This window comes from Callorhinchus milii, unplaced genomic scaffold (genome assembly GCF_018977255.1).
Source record: "Callorhinchus milii isolate IMCB2004 unplaced genomic scaffold, IMCB_Cmil_1.0 Scaffold5, whole genome shotgun sequence".
Classification (NCBI taxonomy): Eukaryota; Metazoa; Chordata; class Chondrichthyes; order Chimaeriformes; family Callorhinchidae; genus Callorhinchus; species Callorhinchus milii.
The window spans coordinates 55,414,110-55,430,049 of record NW_024704746.1 but is presented as its reverse complement, the minus strand read 5'-3'; the positions used below and the strand labels follow the sequence as shown (position 1 = coordinate 55,430,049).

General features: G+C 39.6%; 1 long non-coding RNA gene across 1 annotated transcript; it reads left to right on the top strand.

Moving 5' to 3' along the window:
• Nucleotides 1-10,341: 10,341 nt before the first annotated feature.
• Nucleotides 10,342-11,361, top strand: LOC103190871. Its single transcript, XR_489199.1, has 3 exons — nucleotides 10,342-10,383; nucleotides 11,075-11,176; nucleotides 11,329-11,361. It is a non-coding gene; the product is annotated as an uncharacterized LOC103190871 (long non-coding RNA).
• Nucleotides 11,362-15,940: the final 4,579 nt, after the last annotated feature.

Genomic DNA, 15,940 nt, shown 5'->3' with positions numbered 1-15,940 from the left:
CAAAAACATCCTCCACACGTACTGCTACAGGTAACAGCACACGAACGCCTATAATCACATCTAACACAGCCCACACACCTGCAGCCACACCTAACACAACCCACATACCTACAGCCACTACTAGCACAGCCCACACACCTGCATCATCTAACGCAGCACGTAGACCTACAGCTACAGATAACACAGCTCACACAACTACAACATCAAACAGCATCTCCACAAGTACTGCTACAGGTATCACCACGCATGAACATAAAATTGCATCTAACACAGCCCACACACCCACAGCCACAGATAACACAGCTCACATACCCACAATATCTAACTCAACCCACTCACGTACACCTAACACAGTTTACAAAACCACAGCAACGGCTAACAAAGTCCAGGCAGCCACAACATCTAACTCAACACATACATCTGCAACATCAAATACAGCCAACACACCCTCAGCTGAACATAACACAATCCACACAAGCAAAGCCACATCTAACACTTCCCACACATCTTTGGATACAGATAACACAGTTTACACACCTACAACATGTTACACAATCCATGGAGCTACACCTACAGATAACATAGACGACACAGCCACAGCAACAGCTGACAAAGACCAGACAGCTACAGATAACATAGATGACACAGACACAGCAACAACTAACGAAGATCAGAAAGATACATCAGCTAACACAGCTGACACACCAACAGCTGCACATAACACTGTCCACCTAACCAAAACCACATCTAACACAGCCCACGCACATACAATATCTGAGACAACCCAAACACCGACAACATTGAACACAGTCACCACACGTACTGCTACAGGTAACACCACACAGACACCTATAATCACATCTAACGCAGCCCACACAATTGCAGTGACAGATAGCACAGCTCACACAGTCACACCTAAGTCAACCCACGCACCGCCAATGTCAAATGCAGACGATACATCTTTAGTTGCACATAACACAATCCACAAAACCAAAGCCACATCTAACACATCCCAAATACCTATGACTTCAGATAACACTGACCACACACCTGCAGCCCACATACCTACAACATGTAACGAATCCCACATAGCTACAGATAACACAGACGACACAGCAACAGCTAAGGAACACCAGACAACGACATCAGCTGGCACAGCTGACACATCAACAGCTGCACACAACACAGCCCACACACCTACAGCCACCCCTATCACAACCCATACAATGACAACATCAAACAGATCCTCCACACTCACTGCTGCAGGTAGCACCACACATACACCTATAATCGCATCTAACACAGCCCACACACCTGCAGTTACAAATAACACAGCCCACACACCTGCAGTTACAGATAACACAGCCCATATACCTACAGCCACCCCTAACAAAGACCACACAACAACACCAAATGGCGTCTTCACAAGTACTGCTCCAGGTAAAACCACCCAGACACCTATAATCGCAGCTAACACAGCCCACACACCTGCAGCTACAGTTAATACAACCCACACACCTACAGCTGTAGCTGTTGCAAACATTACACTGCTTCATGATCGCTTAATTCAGTCATCTCCAAAAACAGATTACATAACCTACACAACTTGTAGATCCACAGCCACAGATAACCCAGATGACAAATCCACTGCAACAGCTAACAAAAGCCAAACACCTCCAACATCTAACACATCCGACACACCTACAACTAAAGCTGTTACAAACCATACACTGATCCACGATCCCCTATTTCACTCATCTCCAAAAACAGATAACATTACAGGTGGCAATGCAACCACCCACACATCTACAACCAAAGCTAACACAATCCATACACCTACAGCTATAGCTGATGAAGCCCACACACCTACATCATCTAACACAGTCTAACATTGTCGTACAAGATCTCACATAACCTACACACCCACAGCCACATATAGCACAACCCATACACCTACAACAAACACAAACCACTCACCAACAAGGTCTAACACAGCTGACACATCGACAGCTACAGATAACCCAGACAACACACACACAGCAACAGCTAACGAAGACAAGACACCTACATCGGCTAACACAGTCGACTACACCCACAGCCGACATACCAACAGTTGCACATATCACAGTCCACATAACCAAAACCACATCTAACACAGCCCACACACCTTCAGCCACAGCTATCACAACCCACACAACTGTAACATCAAACACAGCCTCCACGTGTACTGCTACGAGTAACACCACACATAGAATTATATAGAATTACAGAGAATATACAGCACAGAAAAAGGTCATTTGGCCTAACTTGTCTATGCCGGCATTTATGCTCCATATGAGCCTCCTCCTGCCCTTCCTCAGCTAAGCCTATCATCATAACCTTCTATTATTTTCTCCCTCATGTACTTAGCTAGCTTCCCCTTAAATGAATCTATGCTATTTGCTTCAACTAATCCTTGTAGTAGCAGGTTCCACATTCCCACCACTCTCTGGGTAAAGAAGTTTCTTCTGACTTCCCTTTTTGATTTATTGGTGACTATTTTATATTTATAGCCCCTGGTTTTGGTTTCCCCCACAAGTGACAATATCTTCTCTATGTCTACCTTATTAAAACCTTTCATAATTGTAAAGACCTCTATTAGGTCACCCCTCACCCTTCTTGTTTCAAGATAAAAAAGGCCAAGCTTGTTCAGCCTTTTGTGATAGGTATAACCTCACAATTCTGGTATCATCCTTGTAAATCTGCTTTGCACCTTCTCCATTGCCTCTATATCTTTTCTAAAATATGGGGACCAGAACTGTAAGTAGTACTCCAAGTGTGGTCTAACTAAGGTTCGATACATGTTTTTCATAACTTCCCTGCTTTTCATTTCTATCCCTCTAGAAATGAACCCTAACTTGGGTTTGTTTGATTCGTTCAAAAAGCTTAATTTGCTTTTCTCATGGCCTTATTAACGTGCATTGCTACTTTTAGCAATTTGTGTATGTGTACCCCCTGGATCCCTTTGCTCCTCTACCCCATTTAGATTCTTACTTTCCAGGCCGTATGTAACCTCCTTATTCCTCCTACCAAAATGTACCACCTCACACTTATCTATATTGAAATTAATTTGCCAATTGAATGCCCATTCAGCACGTTTATTAATGTCTTGTAATGTGTTGCAGTCCTCCTCTGTATTAACTACACCCCCAATTTGTTGTCGGCCACAAATTTTGAAATTGTACTTTCGATCCTCGAGTCCAAATCGTTAATGTAAATTGTGAACAACAGTGGTCCCAATACCAATCCTTGTGGGACACCACTGCCCAACTTCTGCCAGTCTGAGTAGCTACCCTTTCCTCCTACTCTCTGTTTTCTGTTTCGAAGCTAGCTTGCTATCCATTCTGCTACTTTTCTCCTGACTCCACATGCTCTGAGCTTATTCATTAGTCTATTATGTAGCACCTTATCATAAGAACATAATTATCGAACACCTTTTTGAAATCCAAATATATTCAATCTACTGCATTATCATTGTCTACTCTTTCTGTTACCCCTTCAAAAAATTCAATGAGAATGGTCAAGCATGACCTTCCTTTTTGAAATCCGTGCTGAGTATTCTTTATTATATGTTCAGTTTCTAGATGTTTTTCTATTACCTCTTTCAGTAGGGATTCCATTATCATTCCTACCGCTAATGTTAAGCTGACAGATCCCTGGGCTTGTTTTATCTCACTTTATAAATATGGGTATAACATTACCTATCCTCCAGTCCTCTGGCACTACTCCCTTTTCTGATGAATTAGTGTATGTATATATATATATATGTAATAGTGCTTCTGCTATCTCTTCCCTAGATTCTTTTAACATACACGGATGCAATCCATCCGGACCAGGGGTTTTATCCTCCCTGAGTTTGGTTAGTTTATCGATTATTTCACCTTTTTATCCTAAATGTATTTATATAATATTTGATCTCTTCTTCTAGTGTCCACCTGATCCGCCTCCCTGGTAAATACTGAGTAATTATTCAAGATGTCAATATTCAATATTTCTGGAATACAGAAATATTTCTTGAATACAGAAATTCAATATTTCTGCCATTTCGTTGTCACTACCTGTGGGCTTATCTTGTCCATTCCTTAGTGACCCCATTCATATTTTGAATTTTCTTTTGTTATTTATATGTCTGTAAAATATTTTACTATTTCTTTTTATATTGCTTGATAATGGAATTTCATAGTTCCGCTTTGTCTTACTAATTGTTTTTTGACTTCTTTCCTAACCTTTTCATATTCTTTTTTGTCATGTTCACCTTCTTGTTTATTTACTTAGTGAACAGCTTGTTTCCTCAGTCTCAACTTTGCCCTTATGTCTTTATTCATCCATGGTAATAATAATAATCATCCACGGTGTCTCATTATTGTTTAGCTTTATCTTGTTTTTTAACGGAATATATTTCTCCTGGATTCTATGAATCACCGTTTTAAATGTTTCTCACTGCTGCTCTATCTCTTTGTTTGTCAATATCGTTTTCCAATTTATTTTCCCCAAGTTCCATTCTCATCCCCTCAAAATCTGTTTTTTTCCAATGTATTACCCTAGTCTTTGTTATACTCATGTTCTTCTCAATCTTTATCTTAAACCTTAAAAAGTTATGGTCGCTATTGCCTAGATGTTCCCCTATTCTTACTTCTCTTAATATGCAGTCAATTCACTTTACAGTATATTCTGTGAAACACTTTGAGACATCTAGAAGACATGAAAAGCACTATATCAAATGCAAGGATTATTATTATTATCATTATTATTATCTGGTCTGGTTCAATTCCCATTACTAAGTCCAGTGGTGATTCTTCCCTTGTTGGGCCTCTTACACACTGGGTAAGAGTCCTGTACACATTGAAGGAATGCCATTCCCTTATCCTCTTTACCTACCTCTTCTAGACAATTATTTGGGGGTAGTTGAAATCCCCCATGATTATTACTCTTTGTCTCTTACTCATTTCCCTAATTTGCTTGCATATTTCTTTCTCTATTAGGTAGTCTGTAGAATACCCCTATTTGTGTGATTGATCCCTTCTTATCTTTTTATCTCTATCCACACAGATTCTGTTTCTATCTTACTAATAGCTATGTCCCTTTTTTCTACTGCCATGATGTTATCCCTAATAAGTACAGCTACTCCACTGCCCTTTTCCCTGTCTCTACCCTTTCTAAATATGTTATACTCTGCAATTTTTAATGGTCAGTCCTGTTCTTTCTGTAGCCATGTTTCAGTGAACTCTACTATTGTTTTCAGTTCTGCCGTTTTATTCCGAATGCTGTGTACATTGCTGTACAAACAGTTTAATTCATTTTTATTACTTGTTCCTCTCACTTTATTTTTGAGTCTTTTCACACTTCTGTCTATAATTGTATTAATTCCTTGACTATTTATGTTCTCCATATTCCTTAGTTTTGTCTGACCTATACTCGCATCTCTTGTTCCCTTTAGGTTTGGGTTTATGTCATTTCCTTCTGATTCCTCCCCCACCTTATTACTTTAAAGCCTTTGCTGCAGACCTGCTTACCCTTTCCATTAGGACACTGGTACCATTCCAGTTCAGGTGGAGCCCACCCCATTGGTACACCTCCTTTCTGTCCCAGTACTGGTGCCAGTGTCCCATGAAAGGGAGTCCTTCTTTCCCACACCAATCCTTTAGCCACACGTTAACTTTCCTAATCTGTTTCTACCTATTCGAATTCGCACACAGCTCAGGTAATAATCCAGAGATTATTACCCTCGAGCTCCTGTCTTTTTATTTAGCTCTTAACTCCTGAAACTCCCTCTGTAGCCATGTTTCAGTGAACCCTACTATATCTGGTTTCTTACTACAAACTCACTGTTCTTACCTATATTGTTTGTCCCAATATTGACCACGACAACTAGATCTGTCACCTGCCTTTCCAAATTCCTCTCCAACTACCTCGGAATATCCCTTACCCTGGCACCAGAGAGGCAACACACCCTTTGGGACTCTCGTCATGGCTACAGAGGATGCTATATATGCCCTTTACTATTGAATCCCTCATCACTACTACATTTCTATTCTGCTCCTCCCCCCCCTTTGGACAGCCTTCTGCTCCATGGTGCCTTGGATATTGACATTGACATTGTCAATATATGGTGACATGGTGCCATTGTGGCTGTCCTCCCTGCAGTCTTTCTCCTTGTGCTCACAGGTATAAAGTACATTGTACCTGTTGAATAGGACCAATGTCTATCTACCTCTCCTAGGTTCCCCCTACACTGCTCACTGACAGTCACACACTCCCCTTCCTGTACCTGTGCTTTCCTCTGGGTTTTGGATAAAACTATCCAGAAATTCCTCCCCCTTCCTTATTTGTCCGAGTGTATCTAACTCACACTCCATCTCAATGATTCTGAGCCAGTGTGTGTCAGGCCAGAGACATTTCCTGCAGACGTGATAGTCCAGCACAGTTTCACAGTCCACAAAGTCCCAAATACTGCATTCCCAGCACACTGTCATTTCTACTTATTTTATTAGTTATTTATGTAATTCACTTTGCATCTCCCTCTGCACCTAATTCCCCCTCTGACCCATTTCCTTTTCACTCTGTTCCCACCTCACTTCGCTGAGCTCTCTGCTCGAGTGAGACTCTTGCAATTCTCTCCTTGATAAACCCCTCAGACAGAACCAGTTCCAACTGGTCAGTTAGCAATTAACAACTAGTACCAGTTAACTGCCAACTGGGACTTGTTATTCTTAAGTTAAAATTTTAAATTTCAGTTCCCACTCACCCAATTCTTTCTCATTGTGGTCCCACCTCATTCTGTTGGGCTCTCTGCTCGAGTGAGGCTCCCACAATTCTCCCTTTTATATACTTTTCAGACAGAATGTGATAGAAGTATCACATGTACATCTATAATCGCATTTAACACAGCCCACAAACCTACAGCCACAGATAAAACAGCCCACACAACTACAACTAAAACAGGCTACATACCTACAACTACAGATAATGCAATCCACACACCTACAGTCAAACTAACATAATCCATACACCTACAACCACACCTAAAACAGCCCACACACCTACAACGTCAAACACAGCCTCCACACGTACTACAACAAGTCACCACACATACACCTACAATAGCATCTAACACAGCCCACACAACTGCAGTTATGGATAACACAGCCCACACACTTACAATGTCAAATACAGCCCACACACCTTCAGTAGCACATAACACATTACACACAACCAAAGCAGCATCTAACACATCCCATAACAGATAACACAGGCCACACATCATGTAACACAGCCCATAGATCTATCACAAGATCTATCATAACCATCACAGCTACAGATAACATAACCAACATACCTGCAACAAGCTAGCACACAGCACACAGCTACAACAACTAACACAACCCACACAGCTACAGCTACAGATCACACAGACAACACACCCACAGCAGCAGCTAATGAAGACCAGACACCTATAACACAATCACATAACACAATCCACTCAACCAAAACCACATCTAGCACAACCCACACGCCTACAACGGCTACGTACATACAACCACAGATAATACAATCCACACATCTACAACCACAGCTAACACTGCCGACACAACTCCAACATCCACACATACTGCTACAGGTAACCACCCATACACCTATAATTGCATCTAACACAGCCTACACACACACAGCTACAGATAACACAGCCGACACACACACAGAGACACACACAAACACCCACAGCATCTAACACAGCCTAAACACCTACAACATTTAATACAGCCCACATACCTACAGCTACAGATAACACAGATCATACAACTATAACCACACCTAATACAACCCACAATTGACTCCACAACCAGAAGAACAGATGTGAACAGACGAAGCAGCAGGAATCTAAGAGATCCCATACTGACAAGTACAATTAAAATAATTCATACAAGACATACAAGCATGAAAACATAATCTACTCCAAAATTCCAATTGGCAGGACACCTGAAATCATGGAATGCTGCTGCAGTTCAGACTCAACTAAAAAAGTAAGTTATATCTACATGTTACAAAATAATACCTAACCATTACTCATTTGAATGTTTTTAGCATACCAGGTTGTTAAGCCACAGTAAATTACTGCTTGTCTTGAAACTCATAATTGCAGACAAGGAAGTGTGTTCTTCATTGATACTTGTAGCACACAGTATTATTTAACTCATAAATCCAAGCATCATAAACCACTCAGTTTTATCATACATATTCACTGTGGCATTAAAGAAAAGTAGCTGTCACTTTCTTTGCTAAAAGTAAGCTTGATGTCAACATAAAATAAATGAATTTGGAATGTTTTTATCAGCTTGGGGGTCTGACACATGTGGAAACCCATCACCATGCTTAAAAGTATCCAAACCAAACTAAGAATTCCATGCATCCCACCTATACATGGAAATTCCACAGATGATTATTGGAATAGAATGCACACTTTCTCTCTGGAGGAACACATCCTGCTTACTTAACTCCGAAATGTATTAGGTGCAGTTGGCAAGAGCCAAGGCTTGGGGACCCCAGAGGGCGCATTGGGATACTGCTGGAGTCTAACCAGCTAAAACCACATAGCTTGCCATTGAATACAGTCAATTCACTTTACAGTGTATTCTGTGAAGCGCTTTGAGGTATGAATAAGGTGCTATATCAAATGCAAGGATTATTATTATTATTATGATTATTGAAAGTGCTGCTTGGCAAGCTTTCCTGCTGATTTTACAGCTAAGACCACACAACCAGTTAGGGCTTTGGTTTGCAGGGTTACCAGGAGCTGAGTGGGTATAGTCACTACCCCCAGTGATTGGTCTGTCCTTCGAGATCCTGCCGATGAGCTAGGCTGACTAGGCTGTCGTCAGCAGTACTCTGGAATACTGCGGACACGCCTGGCTCAGAAACTGGACTACTGAGACCGCCACCGAGGGTAGACTTGATTCTGACCTTGATTCTGGAAGCTCTAGGTGTGTGGACTGTACTAAATGTAACCACACCTAACACAGCCCTCCCCACCACCATCCTACCCCCACCTGGGAGGCTAGTCAATTGAATTTTATTTTAATTAATTTGCAAACCTTTTAATGTACACAATAATTTGAACATTACAGTTGCCCAATTGAAATAAGATACATGCTGTAATATTCACTTTTTAATGTTTTCCAGTGCAACAAAATATGGCAAAATTAAACAACAATAACTAGTATAAACAGAAATATTGAAACAATTGAAAATATTACATATGTACAAGAAGATAAACCTATCTGTCAAAAAGCTAAAAGAATTCTTAGTGAAGATGGTTGCTGTGAGAGCTGGGATTGTTTCTGTTAAGTATCACTGGGCTTTTTAAACTAAATTTGAAAGTTTTTAAATATTTACTTTATAGTTTTTTAATGCCAAACTTTATTTCTTTAAATTATCTTTTTGTTTTAGGTGAATGTCAAACATGGGGAAATTTACACTATCGCTCATTTGATGATCTACAGTATGATTCTGCTGATAATTGTACTTATATCCTAGTGGAAGAACATGTTCCAAGGTATTATTTCTCAATTGCAGTGGATAATTATTTTTGGTTTCCTAACCACCCCAAATCTTGTGCAAGAGAACTAATCGCATCATATAAAGAAAATGTTATAAAGCTTGCAAATTTCGAGGAGAATCTGGTGAGTTGCATGTCTTTCTCCTTCCAGAACCAGCTATAACATACAGAACCAAGATAACTATTTTACAGCTAATGATTTTAATAATTTGTAATCTACCTTTACAGATAACTTTTAATGGAAATAATATTTGATACAATTTGAATGGAGTTGACATATTGTCAATGAAACATATTGTGTTTGTTTCTATGCCTGCCATTGGAGGAAACTTAATTGCTTTAGTTTACTTTGCAATTCACATGTCACAAAAGTATTTTCTGAATAGTACCCAGGGACAATGCGGTATGAATTAGGCCATTGTAAACCACTAAACATTTCATTCATTGTATTGTTAATAATAATAATCCTTGTATTTGATATAGCACTTTTCACGTCTTCTAGACGTCCCAAAGCGCTTCACAGAATATACTGTAAAGTGAATTGACTGTATATTTGTGGGCGAACTCGACAGCCAATTGCGCACAGCAATGTCCCACAAACAGTCATGGATTGAAAATGACCAATTTATTATCGTTTTTGTTTTTTGGAGGGATTATTATTAGGCTCTGTGTGGAGTAAGGAAATTTGTCCAAGGTTTCGCCCTGTCTGGAATTGAACCCAGGTGACTCACTTGCAAAGCGAGTGCTCTAACCACTGAGCGACAGGACTACACTACAGGCAGTGAGCACAAGTACGGTTTGTTTGTCTCCATGTCTTTTTCTGCCTTCCCTACTTTCCTGTCTCTGTCTGCCTCTCTATCCCTATCTTGGGCAGCGATTCCTTTCACTCAGCTCCTGTTATCCGTGCAAGCCAAAGCCCTAACGGGTAGGGTTGTCCTAGCTGGACAAGCAGCGAAAAAGCTTGCCAGACAGCGATATCAATGGTTTTTAGTGGTTAAGACTCCAGCAGTGCCCCAAGCCTTAGTTCCTGCAAACTTGCGCCTAACACTTTACAGAATTGGGTAAGTAGGATGCGTACCTCCAGGGAGAGAGTGCGCAATCCATTCCACCAATTTATCTCTGGAATTTCCATGTGAAATGGGATGCATGGAATTCTTGATCTTAATGTGATGGGTTTCCACATGTGTCACCTGGCTGACCCCCAAAAAAATATCCCTAACTTCTCTGGCTTTCAGTCTTTTCCTCTTTCTGTCCCCTGCATACAATCCTGCACATTCAGTTGCTCTTTCCCATCTGTATTTTCTCAAACTGTTTTGATTTCACAATCACTTTGTCTAGTTCTTGTCAATTGTATCTTGTATAATAGCTTTCTTACTTCCCACTCACACCCTTCTCCCTTACTCACAGCTATCCCCCTCCTTTTCTCACTCACAATTTGTCTGATTAGAATATTGTTTGATAAGATTTTGTCTTCACTTTCAGTTTTCTGATACCTGAGCTGCTCTTCAGCTCTTTTGTAGAAGGATGTTTTTTGCCCGGAAGGAAAGATGTACTCTGAAGATAAATCCACATGTGTTAGTTCATGTAAGTTGTTTTGATCTCAGTGTGATCTAAAACTGCTTGATGGGTCGTAACCAGATATTCACAGGCTTTTACTGCATTTACTCTAGAAAAAGTTAGATCAGTGTGTTACTTTTAAGCATAACACCATGAATGTATCCTCCTTATTTTTACAGGTTGTAGAGACAATTTAGGAAATTAAAGAGCTGTGAGTATTCAAACTATGAATCCTTTTAAGTATTTTACACTGATTGCAGTGTAAAATATATACATTTATATAGTACCTTTCACATCAGGAGGACATTTCAAAGTGCTTTACACAGATGGGGGTGGGGGGGAGAGACAATGACCAAAAGCTTTCAAAGAGATAAGTCTTAAAGGCAGGCTTTAAAAATGGGAAAAGAGGCCAGGAAGTTGGAGGGACAAAGTTCCAGAGAGTGACGACAAAATGGCAGAAAGCTCAGCTGCGAAAAGTAGGACAGGTCAGGAGGAGACATGAAGCAGGCTGGTGTTTACTGAAATATATATATACACTCATATTACAATATATATTACTATATACTACATTACTATATACTATATATTACTATATATAACAATATATATATAATATATACACACACATAAAATATAATGAAATTATATTCAATTATGATGTATACCTGCACACAAATACATCAAGTCATTGAGAGAATTGTGTTCTACTTGTGATGTTGATAACCCAGGATACTTTAGGCTTGCAACTGAAGAAAAAAAAGTATTTTTAATGTTTAAAGTGAAAATAGCAACTGGTGGAAATCTTGAGTAGTAACCAGATTTTTACAGGCTTTTATTGTATTTACTCTAGAAAAAGTTAGATCGGTGTGATATCTAGAAAAGTGAGCCCGTGTTTTGGGTGTGACTTTCATCAGAATATTATAATTCTCTTTCAGATGCGGATAAGTCTGTTCAGTATTTCAAGCATTTTCTGTCTTGTGTTTCCAAGGAGTCATAGTTTTTCTATCAGGATGTGAGATTTTGTTTTCAAAAATATTATTGAGTCCCAATTAACCTGTTATTGCCTTTCATTAAAACTACTATTCAATGCATTATTTAAATCATAATACAAATGTTCATTAATAACTATTTCAGAAATTTCTATTGCCTATGAATATTGGAATGGAGTAAGAATGTCTATGTTCAAAAGACAAACACAATAGGTTAACCACACTCCTGCCTTGTCGCTGAACCCATACTTTTCAACTCCGATGTTCAGCTTGCAGTTTTGTCATTTATTCTGCGTTCCTTCAAGATACTAGTAAGTGCAAAGAGCATCTATAATTCAACCTCATTGATCCTTAACCTTAAAAAAACTCTCAGATCACATGTCCCTATCCAATTTTCTTTTGTCCCCTGAGGGGACAAAAGAAAAGATTTGGTTGTCTTACTGCTTCTTCATAGTTGCTTCATTTAAAAATCCGGCATAATCATTGTTGCGCTTCATTAACCCTTTACCAATACAGTTTCTGTAGTTTTTTTTAATACGTAAGAGTTAAACACTACTCAATTAGGTTTGCCCCTAGCCAGTGGAAAGTGGACAGAGAAAGCAGAATGGGACATGTGTAGCAACGGGCCATTTAACTCCTTCTCTTGGTCATGCTGGTCTATTCCAAACTAAACTTGATGAAATCCTCTTTCTTTGTCCATTTTATTTTGCCCTTTTAAACTCCCTGTTCTCTTCATTCTCATCATAGAGATTAATTACAGTAATAACTCAGCATTACATTTGGAAGCTGTCAGTTACTTTATTTTTCCTAGGAAGGAGATCAATGGAAGAATCCAGAAATAACTGCACTTTACAGTGCTTCAAAATGGAAGTTATAGAATTAGTAGGAACAACTGATTCCTGTACTGAGGTTTGTAGAGTTAATTATTTACTTTTAACTGATATCTTCCTCATCATGAAAGAACAAAGTTCAATGAAAATTGGCATGGTTTAAAATATCATTGCACTATTTATTAGACTAATGAACCATAACTATAGGACATCTGATCATAGCAACGGATTTACTGAGGATGCTGTAAAGTGTAACTTAACGCTAATTCCATGATCCAGTGACTCCCTGACTTCCAGTGGATATCTTTCAACATCACTTCATTTCTAGCCCCTCTCCCTGTGAATTTCCTCTGCCCTTTTACTTTTACTTTTTTTTTTACNTTTTTTTACTTTTTAATTTTTACTCATCCTCTCTGTACAGTGGCCAAGTCTTCTGAAACTACTGTCAAATCTATTGACTGTATTTGTAGGCTAATGTGGTGACCTTCTGCATCAGCAAGGTCCTATAAATAGCAGCAAGATAAATGGCCAATTTAGGGAGAAATGCTTTGAATGATATTATAGAATTATTACCATCTCAGTTTAACATCTTATTATAAAGAAAATGAACATAATTTTCTATATTAACAGTTAATTCCCTGCTTAGAATTCCATCCTTCCTAAAATCTAATGTCTGGTATTTGTTTTTGTTATAACAGTCAGGTCCATTTTCAATTTGGAATATTTTTCATTTTAACAATTTATAAGAGGAAAAGGGACCCAGGGATGGAGTTCCAGCGTGGGACAGAAAAACTGAATGCCATTAATGGGGCAGGCCTGGTAGGGAACATGGCTAGTGTCTTTCAAGCAGAGGGAGCAGGCAGGTTGGTAAAGTTTTAGTACGTTACAGAGGTAGGGAGGAGCAGGACCATGGAAGGCTTTCAGTGAGGGCGAGGGTCTTAAACGATCTTCTGGGGCATGGTGTTAGTCGATTGGCAATAGCTTTCGGGGGGTAATAATCCCTTCCAAAAAAAAGCATAATAATTTGGTCACTCAATCCATGAATGTTTGTGCAACACTGTTGTTGCAAATGGCTGCCACATTTCACCTTCAAAATCCACTTTACAGTATATTCTGTGAAGCGCTTTGAGAATATTCAATGACATGATAAGGCACTATTATCAAATGCAAGTATTATTATATCATTATTATGGGGAGCCAGTAAAGCCAGGTGAGGATTATTATTATGGGGAGCCAGTGAAGCAGGTGAGGATTATTATTACTATTATTACGGGGAGCCAGTGAAGCCAGGCGAGGATTATTATTATTATTATGGGGAACCAGTGAAGCCAGGCGAGGATTATTATTATTATGGGGAGTTAGTGAAGCTAGGCGAGGATTATTATTATATTATTATGGAGAGCCAGTGAAGCCAGGTGAGAATGGGGACGATCAGCTCCTGAAGCTTGCTGAAGGGAAGACACAAGCTGCAGAGTTCTGCATAATCTACAGCTTGTGGAGTGAAGTCCAACAAGCAGGCAGTTATCTCAGTTAAACCTGGAGGATGAATGTCGTGGCAGCATGAGGAGAGGCGGTGGCATTATTGTGGAAGTTAACCTCATACCTATGGATGATAATCACTGAGCGGGAGCATGTAAATATTAAAGAGGAGATGACCAAGGGCAGAGCCCTGGTGCGAGGATTGAAGGAGAAGCTGTTAGTGAATACAAAGTGGAGATGATGGGAAAGGTAAGAGTGAAACCAAGCAAGGACATAACCATGAAGGTGGAACTGAGAAGAGAGGTGGTGGAGAAGAATAGAGTGGTCACCAGTGTTGAAGGGGGGAGAGAAGTCAAGAAGAATGAGGAGACACAGAGAGCCCTGGTCACAGATAGATAGAATGTGATTCCTAATTTTAACTAAGGCTGTATCTGTACTGTGGGCAGGACAGAAACCGGAATGGAGGAGTTCATACAAGGAATGACGAGAGAGGAAAGAGCGAAGTTGGGAAGCAATGACTAGTTCCAGGATCTTGAAAAGAATAGGAAGATTGGACATGCAGCAATAGATAGAGAAGAGAGATTGGTCAAGGGAAGGTTTTTTGTGGGTGGGGTGATGACGGTTGTTTTTAAGGGGGAGGGAACAGTGCCAGTAGATAGACAGAGATGAATGATTTCTGTTACTTATTGAATAATAACTTAATAGGGGGGTAAGGACATGCAGCTGGGAAGTGAGGTGTAGGGATAATATAATAATAATCCTTGCATTTGATATAGCGCTTTTCACGTCGGGAGGACGTCCCAAAGCGCTTCACAGAACACACTGTAAAGTGAATTGACTGTATATTTGTGGGCGAACGCGGCAGCCAATTGCGCACAGCAATGTCCCACAAACAGTCGTAGATTGAAAATAACCAATTTATTATTGTTTTTGGAGGGATTATTATTAGGCGTGTGGAGTAAGGAAACTTGCCCAAGGTTTCGCCCCCTGCCTGGAATTGAACTCAGGTCTCTCACTTGCAAAGCGAGTGCTCCAACCACTGAGCTACAGGACTCCATGGGATGGGGTTCAAGGGAGCACTTGTTTGCATATGCCCAGAATTCTCCTCAACCAACTCTCTCCAGCCAATTTGAGCAAGAAATATAAATCATTCTCTCACTCCACTGATCGACAACAGAAAGCCATGTTCTATTGTCTCAACATTATAAGTTCTAAAACTCTCTGACAAACATTAGCACATTTATTTAGAATGTCCCTTTTTTAACATAATTTGTTGTGTTCCAGAAATAATGTAGATACAAACGCCATGATACATGACTGCCATTGCTGCCAGGAAAAAAAGAATGTGAAGATTAACTGTAAATCTGGACATATTTTGCATCAAGAATTGTAAAGAATGTGAAGAATAGTATAATCAATTTTAATAATGTGCCTGCTGACTTAAACATGGTAATTTATTTCACCATATATATAGATTTTGAAATATATATCAA